Genomic DNA, 15556 nt, shown 5'->3' with positions numbered 1-15556 from the left:
AAGATAACACATTCCTGCCCTATGGTACTTTTCTGGAACCAATTAGCCCTTATCATGTGAGATATGAGACTCTTTATTATCACATTGTTCTCTTGACAAGGATGTTTCTGATTCATGTAATCGCTCTTTCTGAATGTGACATCAGAGTGCTAGCTTATTGCTTATGATTTCATCTGGATTGTTTTTTTGATCAGGATCTTAGTACAGGAATTGACTGAAGAAGATTGCGTAATCGATGAACACTCACAAGGCATTGTCATTAATAGTTTATATTTACACTAGAGGCCCGATGCACGAAGATTCGTGCAAGAATGGGCCTTCCTTCCCCTGTCTGCCGGCACCGCCTTCGCTCTGGCCAGAGCCACCTTTTCGCTCCGGCCTGGAGCCGCCTTTCTGCCTTCCCACGCTGCCCAGAGACCCGGAGCAGCTGGGGTGATGCGGAACGCCTGCGTTGTCGCCACGGCACAAGCATCCCACCCGCCCCTGGCTGCTTGGCGCCTGCGTATGCAAATTAACACGCCATCTTTGTTGGGTTAATTTGCAAACTCCTGATTGGCTGGTGGGTGTTGCGAAGGTACGGTCAATTTACATCTTACTCTTTTATTAGTGTAGATTTCTGCGGGGGCCTGATGCGGCGGGGGCCAGACATGGCGGGGATCTCCCTTTTCCGCGTCCCGTGCGGAAAGAGAGGTAAACGAACCGGTTCTAAGGGGAGGCGGCCAGGGATTGAGAAATATTAGAAATAAAGAGAGGAGAGATAGATTTGAAAGCTGGGGTGGATCTTTCTGTGCCTGGCTGAGGCCACAGAACAGATCCAGACTGCAAAGCTGAGGCTTTATTTATAATCAGGGACAAACAAGGCAATTGACAATGTTCTTGTAAGTTTCACTTGTTTTGGCAGCACTTGCTGCCCCTCCCACAGCCCACTAGCTACCCAGGAAAGATCTAGGGATCAGTTACAGGATCAAGCTTAATTATGCTTAGAGGACTGTGCCCTCCAAGCTGGGACTTGTTTGTGACTTTGCCAGTAGGTCAATCTGAGGCTTAACCCTATAACCGCTTCCTACAGATTTCATTTGTGGAAAGCAAGTAATCAGACTAATGATTGTTCCCTTAAGGAATATTAAAAATATAGTTTTCACTTTCCTACCAAGGTAAGGCAAGAAACTTGGAATGTGTCTCTCAGGGCAACATATTAAATCTTCTGCATTTGTTCTTAAACTCATTGATAAACACTCTATCAGATAGAATCTATCTCATTTTGTTCTAAGAGAGTATGTAGCCAGCAAAAACCAAATAGTAAGAACAGGTTCAATATATTGAAAATATTTTACTTTGGATGACTTTTACATTTAAAGGATTGATTTAAAGTTACATGATCAGATTTTTGTACAGTAATTTAACTAGAGCCATTGTGTTTTAGAGATTGTAAAACAAATGAATTGTTAAGATAATTTTACTGTTCACTGGGGCACAGTGATTACTGCAGAATAATATATATGCATATTTTTTGCCTTTCTTTGGTGCTTTGTTTTTTTGAATATGGACCCTGCTCCTCACAAAAGGCTTATAATAGTTATCTGTCTTCTTTTATATAAACTTTAATGATGTTTCTCTCACTTTCTTTGCATTTGATGTTTGCTCTTATCTAGAAAATATGTCTTTTTGTTCTCAGTAATGGATGACCCTTGGAATTTAGTGGCAAATGTGGGTTAAGTCAAGTCATCATCATCAATTTAACAAACTCCTCTGGTAATACGTTTTTCACTTTAAAAAAAAATTGTATTGTGAAGCAAAATCTGTTTCTCTGAGGAACAGCAATGATTATAAGATAATAACACCTCTAGGATATAAGCCTGGGAAGGTGTAGACAAATGTGTCTATTACTCTGACATATCATTATTTTATATGTGAGTGCTTCCATTCCACTCTTTCTTGCCACCACTACCCCATTCCCCCCCCTTTCTCCCCCCTCCAATGTTCTATTAGGATGAAAGAGGAATGATTTTTCTCATGTGCTAAAATATAATGCTGGTATTTTTATGATAGTTGAGTATGTATCTCAGCTGAACTATACATTTACTTATAATCACTAGGCAATCACAATGGTCCATTAGCCCACATAGTTGATATGATAGAGAAAATAGATTTTTCTTAAGCTCTTTTGTTCATGCCCTTTCCAGTAAGAATTATCAGATCATTTTCCCCCTCAGAAATCTTCAATTTGAACGTGTATTCTATTGTTACTGATAATTTTGATATATATCTTGTGTGTGTAGATGTATATTATTCTCAGAATATGCAAGCTAGAAGTGCCCATTGTAATCAATGTTTCAAGGACTGTACATAGACACAGTTCCCAGAACACAGACAAGGAGATTTTATATGTAGTTAACGAGTCTTGTGGGTTGTTTGGTAAATTACTTACTGTAAACTTTTCTCAGGAAGCTCTTTTGTGAATTATTGGTAGTAGTTAAGTATTAAAAGAAGAGTTACACAGTTTTAAAGAGCCTGGGCTTTAGGATCAAATCCAGTTATAATCCCAGTGGAATCACTTGTTATCTCTTTCCTTGTTCAACTTATTTCTTGTGTCTAGGCTACAGATTTGTTCCAAATTGCCTAAGGCATTGTCTGGCAGTTAAGTGCTCAGTGAACAGCCCTTGTTTTGTTTCTTTTCCATCTCTTGTTTGTCATCATCTTCAGAAGTGTGGTTGGAGTAGGTGTGTTGGGTGGGTGGGTGGGTTGGAGTTGGTTGTTAGTCGCTTTGTATAAGAAACAGGAATAAGAGTTAGCAGGCATTGTTCTGTTCCTGGGGATAACATGAGTAACTCAACAGATTCCTGAATTAGGTCAAGATAACTCTTTTTTTTTTTTTGTCAACAGACTGGAGGACTTGGCTGAGAGCTGTAGGATGTAGGAAGCCTCACTAGAGCCAGGCCCTTTCTTCGCAGGACTCTTGATAGGAAAAAAAAAAAAAATGTTTTGAATGCCAACTCCCATGTTACAACAGTTTACATGTTATCACATGACCTCTTCAAAGCACCCCCATCTTTCAGAGAATGAAGAAGGAATGTTGGGATGCTTATATAATATTCTCAGGGTCACAAGATAAGTGATGACCTGGGGTCCCAGCCTAAGTAATTGGGGATAATTTAGGATTTAGCTTTTGTAAAGATAAACATAAGTAAATATATACTCTAATTTCTTTCTTCTTGAGAAGTTAGTGTTCTCTTTTTATGTGGGGAATTTAACACTCTTCAAAATAATTCACTCCTGCAATTAAAAAAAAAAGGCCAAATTTTAGGGTTTTAAAATACTTATACTGATCAATACTTGTATTTTAACATAAGGCTGACTCTCAATCTGATTCACTTATGAAAGAAATAGTTTACACTATATTTTCACTGTGTGAACTCAATTGGTTTCAATAATTTAACCTTCAGTTTGTCTCACACTGTTTGAATCTAAGGAGAAAATGTGTTTGAAGCAGGACATAGAATTGGTACATCAACAATTTTGCATTGTAGTGTAACTTTCACCATGCTGCTTAGTTTGTCATCCATAAAATTGGGATGAAATCCAAGCTTGAAAAGTAGTATTTGACTGTAATAGAAAAGCATACAGCATTGTGTGGTCCAAATAAAGCACCCTTGATTGTTTCTGCCATCTGCACACATGGAGACTTTTCTCATGCTGAGTGACTTCTGGTATTGGATTTTAGGTTTAGTCACATCACTTTTGCTTGTTGGTGCCATTAACTAATTAGTCCACTATGTAAGGGTCCAACTCAAAGCATTTCTTTTTCTCCCCTCTCCCCTCTCCCCTCTCCCCTCTCCCCTCTCCCCTCTCCCCTCTCCCCTCTCCCCTCTCCCCTCTCCCCTCTCCCCTCTCCCCTCTCTCCTCCCTCCTTCCTTCTTCCTTCCCTCCCTCCCTCTCTTCCTCCCTTCCTTCTTTTTTCCTTCCCTCCTTCTTTCCTGTCTTCCTGTCTTCCTGTCTTCCTTTCTTTCTTCCCATCCATCCATCTGTCATCTATCTATCTAGATGTAAAGAGATATCCAGATGGGTTTGTTATTGGGACAACTTAGCCTATAGACTTGAGATTCGAGCTATGTACCACTTTGTCCATTTTTACTTTAAGATGCCCTACAGATAATATAATTTTCTTGGTCTTTTTTTGTTGTTTGTTTATTTTTTCACAGTGGGAATATTTTGGATGAAGCCCATCCTTTATCACCTCAAACACTTGCTTCCCAACAGTTCTCCCAGCTTCCCTCTTGTCCCTGGTAGACTATTCTACTCACTGCAGACTGATCTTTTAAAAACACATTTGGCTCAGTGTGTTTAAAAACGATTTGGCTCAGTGGATAGAGCGTTGGCCTGCGGACCACAGGGTCCCAGGTTCAGTTCCGGCTAAGGGCACGTACCTAGGTTGCAGGCTTCTCACTGGCCCAGGCCCTGGTCAGGGCTCCTGCAGGAGGCCACCAACCAGTTGTTGTGTTTCTCTCACATCGGTGTTTCTCTCTGTCTTTCCCTCTCGCTTCCACTCTCTCTGAAAATCAATGGAAAAAATGTCCTTGGGTGAGGATAAAAATAAATAAATAAATAAATAAATAACATAACATAACATAACATAACATAACATAACATAACATAACATAACAACACATTTCAGATATTAGGGATTCGACCCAAATCTTCTCATGGCTTCTTAGAATAAAATCTAAATTTCTTACTGTGGATCCAACTCATTTCTAAATTCACACAAAGCTGGCTACTGCTCTCTGCCTTCCTCACTTTGCCCTATGCTTCTGGAATGTTCCAAGCTTTTTCCTGTCTAAATGGTACTCCCGCCATCTTCACTTTCAGGGCTCTGCAGAGATTTCCCTGATCACTGACAGTTTCTTCACCCCTTTGTTCTCTAGCTCCTTACTGCCAGAGCAGCTTGTCACCATACCATACATTTGCTTATTGTCTTTCTTCCATATTAGGATGTTTTTTATGAAGGCACTAACTTTTTCTGAGCTGTTCATCTCTTATGCATATTAGGTGTCAGATAGTTATGTAATGAACAAATGCATATACTATGTTACAAGAGTCAGTAGATAATGGAACTAATACTTTTATTCCATATGTATCTCGTTTCTTCTTTTCCCGTTGTCTTGAGATTTTTCTGAGCAATTTTCTCTAGTATTAGCATGGGTACTTCAGGAAGAAGTAACAGACAAATACAAAAATCAAGACCTAGTTAATTCATGCGTCAACTAAGGCATGCATGTTTAACTTCTGTAGTATCGTTGGATATGTAAAATACTTTGATGTTTTTAACATAATGTATTGGAACTTTTAATTATTACCTCACTTGATTTAATATTATATAGTGGTCTTCTTATTGAAATTTCAAGGATTTCCCATAACCTCTTTTCTTTTTCTTTTTTAACCAAAGAAAAGTTAGTGTGCTGAGGCCAGAGAGAGGGAAGGGGAGGGTCTGGGTGGAGGTAGGTTAAGGTGTGGAAAATGGGGGACACCTCTAATAGTGTAAACAAAAATACATTTTTAATTTAAAAATACAGAAATGTCTAAACGAACACTATAGACATAGCTAATTTAGTGCTACTTTTCTAATAACTAAAACTAGTAGGAGTACAGAAACCAGTCACTCTAATTAATTTTGTGTAAAATCTCTCTCTACCATAACACTAACCTTTCAACAGGGAAAGGTTACAGTACTTTTGAAATCACTTAGTTCTTAAACCAATATGATGAAAGTAAAGAGTTCTCTTTATATATGGCCTTAAAATAATTACTTATTAATATGTCCACATTTGTGATGGAAGAGTTCAAGTTCCGTTGAACTTTGCCTTGATATCTGGTTATGCTACCAGTTAATTACCTGGTTCACTTGCAGCTTGTTTTTCTCTATAATTAAAGTTCATATGATCCACAGATTTTACATGTTAGTAATTTCATGTTTATGGTAAATATAGGTTGCATTACTAATTTTAATTTTCTTAATTGAGCTGGATGGTTATAAATTAATGCTCTTGAGAGTCACTAACCTCTGCTAAGGAACAGACTTAACTGTGTTAGTTTGAAAGCATTCTTTTTTCCAGAAATAGTTGTGCAAGTGGTCTGCCTCTCTGTGTAAGATTGGACTGGTGGTGCTAAAATTTAAAAGGTTCTGTCTGTGGATTGCAGGAAGACAAATGGCACATCTCTAGAAGCGAGGAGAAATAGTCCTGTAATTCAGTGTCACGTTGATAGAAATAGCAACCTTAACCAGTCATCTTTTATTTTTGGCTCAGACAACTAACTATAAAATATAACGCAGATGGTGGAGCTATGATAGTAAAGATCCAGAAATGACATTTTGCTGATGAATTTGCTAGCCTTTGCTTCTCCACTTTTAGTGCTACACCACATCGTTTATGGTGTAAGTTGCTTGCTTATGTAGCTAAGGGCAGACCCACAGGATGAAAAATGTATTGAATGGCAGTTTTAGATCTTGTGTTATTTCAGTTAACTTTGTTTCATTTCCTTCTTCCAATTGCCTTTTTGACTTTTCCTCTCTTTTGCTAAATTCCTACCCTAACATAAATTAGTCTGTGTGCCATGAATACTGGGCCCTATTTCAATTTATTTCTGAATACATGTTTAAAGGCACGTGGAATATGGTATTATGCTCTATCTGCCGACTTTGGAATTGGGGATGCCTCTAAAAGGCGTTGGGCACATTGTACTGTGGCCAGCTTCCCCATTCTCGCTGCTGAATTGGAATGAAAAAAGGAATCATGTAAGGGTACTTTAATGATGTGGGTGTCAGATTGTGCAAACTTTTCTCTTTTTTAGAAATAGGTAATGGGAAAGGAGAGGGTGGTGCTGAGGAGCCAAAAAGTGTTTTTTGTGTGGCCTTCAGCATCAAGGCCACCTTATTACCACTGCCTGTTATAACTGGCTGGGTCTTAAGGCACTGAGTAGGATGAATCAGCCCCTGGAGAAGAACAGGAAAGGGAGGAAGAGGTTAACATTTATGGAGAACCACCCAAATTGTATACAGTCTCTTTTCATCCTCACAGTGACCCCAGAACAGAGATTCGAGTTGTTCTGTGACTCAGAGTGCATTTGTCTGTGCTGTGCATGTGTGTATGTGTGCGTGTATGTGTGTGTATCTCCATTATCATTAAAGACTTATCTCAAAACCTTTTGGAAAAAGCAGTATATGCTTTCCCCCACTTTAAGCTAGGGAGAACATACAAAGAATACAACTCCTCTCGCATTTATTTTGTGAATATTATTTATTTTTGGTTCAACTTTTGAGTTTATTTGTTTTCAGAGATGAAAAGTTTATCTGGGTCTCACTTAACCACATTACAGAATCATATTAATCAACATCAACATCTATTCAAATTAAAAGAGCTATTGACAATGTTTTGCAAGTGTTTTCATTCATTTCAGGAATGAAAATTAATTTAAATAACTAATGGACTACTTTTATGAACTTAAATATTTTAGCATAGGCCCTAAAATAATTATTGTTAGTTCCTTTATTTAGGTCTACTGTTGGTGATTACATTAGGGACAGTCAACTCCCTGGGCTAATTTGAAGTATAGGAAAGTACAATGCTTGCATATTCATTATGGTGCCAAGCCTTCTGAAAATCACCTTCATTGGGCTTTTTATTTTTTTTAAATGCAGTCTACTTTGATGTGAAATCTCTTAGGTTTTATTTTCTGCTTTTGATCTGTGATCTTGCATTTTTACTGTTTTACTGGACACTGGTGTGTGCTTTGACTGATATTCTGTTGTTTATCAGACAAACTGTATAACTGAAAAGGCTTGTGTTTGGATGGATGCTGTAGTTGTTTTCATGCAAGTGCGGTCTTGGTATAACTGGTATTGTCACCTGTGTTAGATGATGTAGAAGTTCTTATTGTCAGCAAATTGCGGCTCGCGAGCCACATGCGGCTCTTTGGCCCCTTGAGTGTGGCTCTTCCAAAAAATACCACAGCCTGGGCGAGTCTATTTTGAAGAAGTGGCGTTAGAAGAAGTTTAAGTTTAAAAAATTTGGCTCTCAAAAGAAATTTCAGTCATTGTACTGTTGATATTTGGCTCTGTTGACTAATGAGTTTGCCGACCACTGATAGGCGATTGAGAATGCGAAACCTCAAGCCCCGACCCTGAAAGAAGGCAGAAGGCGGTGGCCACAGCCAAGGCCTGGGTCCCCGGTGCCGGCAGAAAACTGGTGCAGGCAGCCTGGTGAATGAAGGTCTATTGCACGAATCTTCGTGCAAACGGGCTACTAGTGCATTATTATAATTGTGTGTGGATAAATTGTGTGTGTATGCACGTGTGTGTGTTGTGTGTGTGAAAGCAAGCAAGCTGTTCAACAGCAGCTTCTGTTGAGTGCCAGACCTTGTCACCTTGCAGAAAGCCTGTCTGTACTCAGGAAACCTAATTACTCTCTGCAGACTGCAAAGTCCTAAGGTTAAGTCTCAACAAGAATGGTCCTAAGAAACTGGCCATATTTAATTTTAGCATGTCTTAATCAAAAGAACTGCTTTTGAATTCTTATGCACCTGCAAGTCATGGAGGTGCAGGGATAGCCAAAATCTGCAATATGAAAGGGTTTTAGATGAAGAATCATTTTGAGCTTTATTATAGATCTTAACTGCCTTCCATGTTTGGCATATAATTAGAATGCCCTAATTACTCTTGCAAGCAGCTTTAAAGCCAAAGAATGTACCAGTATTTCCCTTGCTTGCATATTTTACCTATGTACCTTTTGCAGCTCAGGCATTTATCTCTTTCAGGAACTAGATAAACAAGTAAGCAGCCAGCAAAGGCTGTTAATGCACTCATTCCAGGGCTTTACTGAAGGCATTTTCATATGTGAGACTCTTAGAAATCAACTATCGCATGAATCAATAGGTAAGCCAGCCTAGTGTGCAGGTCTGCCAGGGAGAAGCCCCCTCTCGCACTGTACTGAGATTGCAGGATTCCAGATTGACTGCCTGTGAGAGAGGAGCTGCAGTGGGCACCAGCCACTACCTGCTCTGCACGGGGCTTTTGCAACACCCGCCAGTTATGTGTATATTAAACTCTTTTAAAATATATATTTTATTAATTTCAGAGAGGAAAGGAGAGGGAGAAAGAGATAGAAACATCAATGATGAGAGATAATCATTGATCGGCTGCTTCCTGCACTCCCTCCACCAGGGATGCAGCTGGCAACCCAAGCATGTGCACTGACCTGGAATCAAACCGTGACCTTCTGGTTCATAGGTTGATGCTCAGCTACTGACCCACACCAGCTGGGCTGTGTATATTAATATTTAAGTATGAACAAAAATAGAATATTTTCACATTCAGAAAGAAACTAGGTTCCAGATTTTGAAGTTTCCACATAGCAATTTGACTTATTCAATACAAGCTCTTCTGGGGGCCATAAGCAAAAAATGCATTCCTTATAGCATTAACTATTCAAGGGAAGTAATTATATTTTCACGATTTCTAAATTAGCTTGGGAAAATTATCCGGAGCTTTCTCAAGGGAGCGTTATTTTATGTCAACAACATTTTTCTGAGTTAGGTAAAGGTGAACTAAATGAATACTTTATTCCATACTTTCCCTTAAGGCAAAACCATTTACCAGAATGCACTAATATTGCAGACTTGTTTTCTTTTACATAATGGAACGCCTTCTAGCTCCAGCTTTCCCAGGAGCCTGTGGTTCACCGATGCTGTGCTGAGTAAGACCAGTCACTGCCCTCAAAGACCTTGTCTTTCAGGAGAGGAGGATAGACTTGGAAAATGTGTTTGAACAGTTAGCTACCATTGTAATCATGCTCTGTGTGTGACTCCGGCCTGAGGACACGTCTTACAAAACAGTCTCTCAAAGAGCAGATATTAATTCCCAAGTCACTTGGGATCAGGTTAATGGATAGGAAACACTCCACCCCTTTGGATTTCTTCCCTTTTAATCATGCCACCCTTCCCATTATGCCTTTCCATGGACCCCAAGGCGTTTTCTTCTATTCATCATGAACTTAGTGCTAGTTGCTCTCTCCGCTTCTAAGGCTCTCCGCCAGCCTGATGACTTCCGTGTCTCTGTGGCAAGTCCCCTATTGGTTCCTTTACCTCGCCTTTCCCCGAATCCACCTTCCTTATTTTTCCTCATCTCCAGGATCACCTTCCTATTTTACCTTATTTCCCTAAGTCACCCACCTTATTTTAACTTGATGCTCTGGTTAAACAGATCTTATAATATTTTGCAAGTGTTCTCACTTTACATGTAAGCATCTCACTTTCTGACCATAACATAAACTCATCCTCTTATACTTTACTCATTTTACTTGGTGTTTGAACAGCATTTGGTCCTGGCCTGTCTTCCACTTCAGATGTTCTTTTTAAAAAAAATTATTGTTTCAGAGAGGAAGGGAGAGGGAGAGCTAGAAACATCAATGATGAGAAAGAATCATTGATTGGCTGCCTCCTGCACACCCCACACTGGGGATCAAGCCTGCACCCTGGGCATGTGCCCTGACCAGGAATCGAACTGTGACCTCATGGTTCATGGGTGGACACTCAACCACTGCGCCATGCCAACAGGATATTCTCTTATTGGCTTTTGCGATACCCTGTATCTCCGTTTCCCTTTTATATCTCTACACACATTTTTTGCCTCAATCTCCTCTGCCATTTTGCAGGCTTGTCTTCCTTTATCCTATCTGGGTAGAAGGTATGCCAAAAAGAGAGAAGGTGGCCTAGGATATATCCTTGAGAATCCAATGTTTAGAGTTTACATGAGAGAGAAAGGTCATTTTTATTTAATGATGTTGACGTACTTTTGTTCATATATATTTGTAAATATGTGTGTATGTATGTATGTATGTATGTGTGTGTATATAATTTGTTGTGGTTCAGCTAGCATCTGTTGAATGCCTGCTATGTGCCAGGCACTATGAATAAGCTCTGAGTTAACTATAGTTTCTGACTTTGAGGCCTCATATATTGTAATGATGATGATGACATAGGTGCTGTAGTAGCCCTTGATATGGATGGAATTATATTTTAATATTATCAAAATTTGAATGTGAATATTTTGAAATAGGTTTTGATTTTTGTACATTTGTTCTTTGAAGCAAATGTGTAATTTATGTAGAATTTTACATTAGCAATGCTCAGTGTTTAAAAATTCAAATAAAAAAAACACAAAGTCAAGGAGGTTTATGGGAATAAAATACCAGTTTTCTCTGTTGTTTTTGTCCCCCAAATTGTGGCCAGAAGGTTTTCATGAGAGAGAGGAAATGGTAAGAAATTTCATTTTAGTACATGTGTCCTTTGTGAATATTTTCCCATGATGGCAGTGGTGCCCCTTAACATAAAACATTTACTGTATGCCCAAAACTGTGTTAAATGGTTCATGTGTATTATCTCATTTAATCCTCCCTTAAACCCTTAGGTGGATACTGAGTTTTCAATTTTACATAAAGTCACATGAGCAATTTTCATACGTTTGTTTCATAAGTTAAAGTTACACATACAGAATCTGACTTTGGAGGCAACACTAGTTTTAACATTATGACATATTGAAAGAAAATGAAGTGCACATTTTTCCAGCTATTTTAAATACCTTTAATATCTTATACTACATGATATTTCATGTATCATTTAATCATTTCACATAGGCCATTCAGTCTTCACAAGATATAGACAAGGCCGGTGATACCCAGGTGAGGCTACAAAGACACGGGTAAATACATTACTTGGGTTACATTTAATAGTGGACCAACAACTAAATCCCAGGCTTCCTGACTCCGGGTTCAGTTTTCCATTGTATCTGGTACTTCCTCTGCATTCATTCCGTTTACCAAAGGATAAAGTTGTCTTTGTTCTTGCAGGTTTGCCTTCGCCCCCACCCGCTTCTACTTTAACTTAACTTTTACTTCACTTGTTTAGCTAATAATCCAAGAATGTTGCTAGAGTAGCAAAAATTTGATTAGAATCATCACCTTCAGTATTTCAGGTAATGGAGTGGAGTGAAAACAGCGTAAAATGCAGAGCCCATTTATTCTGTTCCCAGGCTGGCCTCCTGGATGGGTTAAAGTTGACATCTGGTATGGCTTTCAGGGCTCTGTCTTGTGGGAAGCCCTGGTAGAATACTTGACACCAAGCATTAGATCTGACCCGAGCATTAGCCCAAGCAAGCTCTGTGTAATTAAGCTGTTCGGATTTGTTTCCCCTGACCCGACAGAAGAGCCTTACAAGGTGAGGGCTCTGTTGAAGTGATAAAGCTGATTAGATCCTTAGCAGTAAAGGAATCTGATCTTAGAAATTTCCTCTAGCTCTCGTTAATGAGGCAAAGACAACACTTAGCAGGGAAAATGAGGTCACTAAAAAAGAGAAACATTTTTTTTTTCTTTAATAAAGAACCGCTTCTTTTAAATCAAGGCCTAAATTTATTGTCCAGAATAAAGCTCCATTTAAAAGAACAAATAAACCTTTTTCTCAAGGGTGTGGTAATCATGTTTAAATACATCATTTATATGGAACGAAGGAAGTTTAAACAGTTCGTGAAGGTAAAACTAAGATAAGCCTAGAATTTAAAGTAATTTAATTAATGCTGACTAAGACAAAATGAAATAACTAGCAAGGATTAATTATACAGATGTGTGGTCTATTTATAAGAACGTTTTGTTTTGTTTTGTTTTCAAAAATGGGTTTCTCATTTTCATTTCAGTGCCTTCCCTTTCCTTAAACTATTTATTCAAGCAAATAAAATATTTTCCTGGGGTACACCTATCCAAATCTTATATATTAACAAGGTTGATAATATTACCGTTTGGTTTATGTAGCACTTTTACATAGGGCACTTTTAATCCTCATAAAGTATTGTAATGAAAGCTGCAATTTATCTGTATTATGGAATTGGGACTTGGCTCTAAAAGGTTATGTGATTTGCTCAAACGGGAAACTTGGGAATCAAGTATAAGTTTTCTCATCCCAAAGAAAGTGGCTTAACAACCACAATTTTTTCAAGTTATACGTTGTTTAAAGTTGATTTCCCTTCTTTCTCTATTTCTTGCTAAGGCTTTGTACCGATATTTAAAAAGTATCCAGATAATTGTTTTCATAGCAAATACATTTATGTGAAGCATAAATCATATGTATATACAGACACATATATCTGTTCATGGGTTAGCTATCCTTTCATCATAAAGCATTTCTCTTCCCCCAAAGACTTTGTTCTCCAACTTCTTGCTTCAGATTATTCCAGTGAAATCAATAGGCAGAAAGAGCCAACTTGAAGTGGAAAAGAAATGATGTAGGAGAAAGTTTATGGTGGGAGTGGATGGATGGGAGATTAATCATCCACCCAGCCTACTTTGTGCATCCTGTTGTCATTGGCTTTTGGGTGGATACAGAAGTATGGTACCAGGATAGGAAGGCTGTAATGCTGATGATACTGCTATTTAGTCACATAATACCTAATTAGTATGCTATTTAAAATGACATTAATTTTTTTAAATTTTAGACTTTAAAAGGAAATTTAAAGCCTATTTAAAGGAAATGTTCTCACCGTTTGCTTCTTTATCTTGAGAGGGTAGTGTAGTGAAGTTGATGGAAGAATACAGCATAGAGGTAGGTTAGTTAAGGTCCATTCCTGACTCTACCACTTGTTAGCTGATAGACTTCAGTCAAGTTACTTAACTTTTCTTTAAATTGAGGATAAAAATAATACCTACTCCATATGATTGTAGTGAGGATTAAAGGAGTGTTGTGTGGTGGGGGGTAAACAACACCAGCTGCTTGCGTGAATGTGCACGCTAGTTTAGGACAGTCTCTTGTTTATAGTAAGTGCAATAAATGTTAATTAGTTTCAGCCATCAATAAAGCTTCTGCCTCTCCACTATAGTAAAACTGTCTGTCAAAAAGTTACCCGAAAACTCTTAATGGCTACCTCCAGTTGATACTTTTTAATTATAGTTTTTCTTGACCTCTTTCCTGTATTTCATATATATAATTTCTTTTTTACCATGGCCTACATCTTTTTTAAAAAGCCAGACTCCCCAAATTTCCAGTTTGTTTTTCTATTTTCACACAATGACAGTAAGCTTCACTGTTTTCACTTTCCTCCATCAGTGGCCCTAAATCTGTGCTGAGCTAGAATCCCAGTCTAATCCCAGGATGGGCCAATATTCCCAAGGAAAAGGAGACAAGACTGGAGATGGATCATAGGATCACAGTGCAGAGACTGCCCTCCTAAATCTTCATAAAGATGCCATTGTTTATGTGCATATCTGATGTTCTGAATTTTGGTTATTGTCATTTATCTGGACTTTTCTAATCCTTTCGGTGGGAGTGGTGGCCTGCCTGAAGCTTCCTGATACTTCTTTCTCTGCCTCCCCTGACCATTGTGTCTGAATCACACTTTGTTGGCTTTACTTCTGCTGACTGTCTTCTTGCCTCCTTTTTAGCGGTTTTCTCCTTTTCCAGATATATCTGCCTCGCTCTCTCCTAATCATTTACCCTATATGTATCATAAGCAATTCAAATTTGAAATGTCTGAATTGTACTTAGTTATCTTCTCTCTAAAATTTGTACCTTTTGCTTTATCACTAGTCCTGGCTAGGGATCTCCAGTAGGATCATTCATCTAGTGAACCAAACCAAGAGTCATAATTGTCCCATCTCTTACTACAACTAATGAGTCAGTAAGTTCTAGTTGGTCTGTTTCCTTGGTATTCTTTACCTTTTTTTCTTCTCATTTTTCTATTTCCACTGCTATTACCATATTACCAGACTGTTTCCAGTCTTGTCTTCTGTTAGGTCATCTTCACCTGATAGCCAAATATATTTCTAATAGACTGATTTGATTATATAATTCTTACAATAAACATAAACTCCCCTTACATTTCTTAAAATGTTTTTCAAAATTATCTGTGTATCTTCACAAATAAAGGAAGCCATAGTCAAATACAATGTTGAAAGATGGCATGCTAACTCTATTTTCTCTTGAAAACTCACAGCACACATTATTAAAAGAAAGGCTATATGAAGTCCTGCTATTGACTCTAACAACAATGCTCTATAACATGAGCTAATATTTGAACATGGACACTTTTTTGTTTGTGTGATATTTATTAATATAGAACGATTGACAGGATATACTCCGGACGTCACTCTGATAGTGTTCAAGGTCTACCATGCCTTCTTTACTAATCTCATCTCTTCTTCTTTGAGCCTTTGTAGACATACAGATTACATTTATTTAGTCCCCAAACACACAGCTCTATTTTATTCCATTTTATATTATCCCTTTTGCCTGGAATGCCACTAATCTATCGGATGAGCTCTATCTTTGAAAATTCAACTCTTTAAAAAGTTTTGATCATTTGATATTTTCACTGGTTAGCTTACTGCTTGGAATAATTGGAAGTGCTTAGTGTATATTAAATAAATAACAAAAAATAGAAAATAAATAAGAGAAATTTAGGGATTTGGGATTTGCTGCATCTTCCTATTCATTTTGTATAAGTGTTGCCCATTCAGGAAATCTA

General features: G+C 38.1%; 1 protein-coding gene across 3 annotated transcripts in view; it reads left to right on the top strand.

Annotated features, from left to right (window-relative positions):
* PTPRK (protein tyrosine phosphatase receptor type K) overlaps window positions 1–15556 on the top strand; it is a 479445-nt gene that overhangs the window by 238130 nt on the left and 225759 nt on the right. The gene's annotated exons all lie outside the window — the stretch shown is intronic.

The sequence above is a fragment of the Cnephaeus nilssonii genome (genome assembly GCF_951640355.1).
Source record: "Cnephaeus nilssonii genome assembly, chromosome: 9".
NCBI classification, from domain to species: domain Eukaryota; kingdom Metazoa; phylum Chordata; class Mammalia; order Chiroptera; family Vespertilionidae; genus Cnephaeus; species Cnephaeus nilssonii.
Note: the sequence above shows the minus strand (reverse complement) of the source record. Positions and strands in the feature narration are given on the sequence as shown.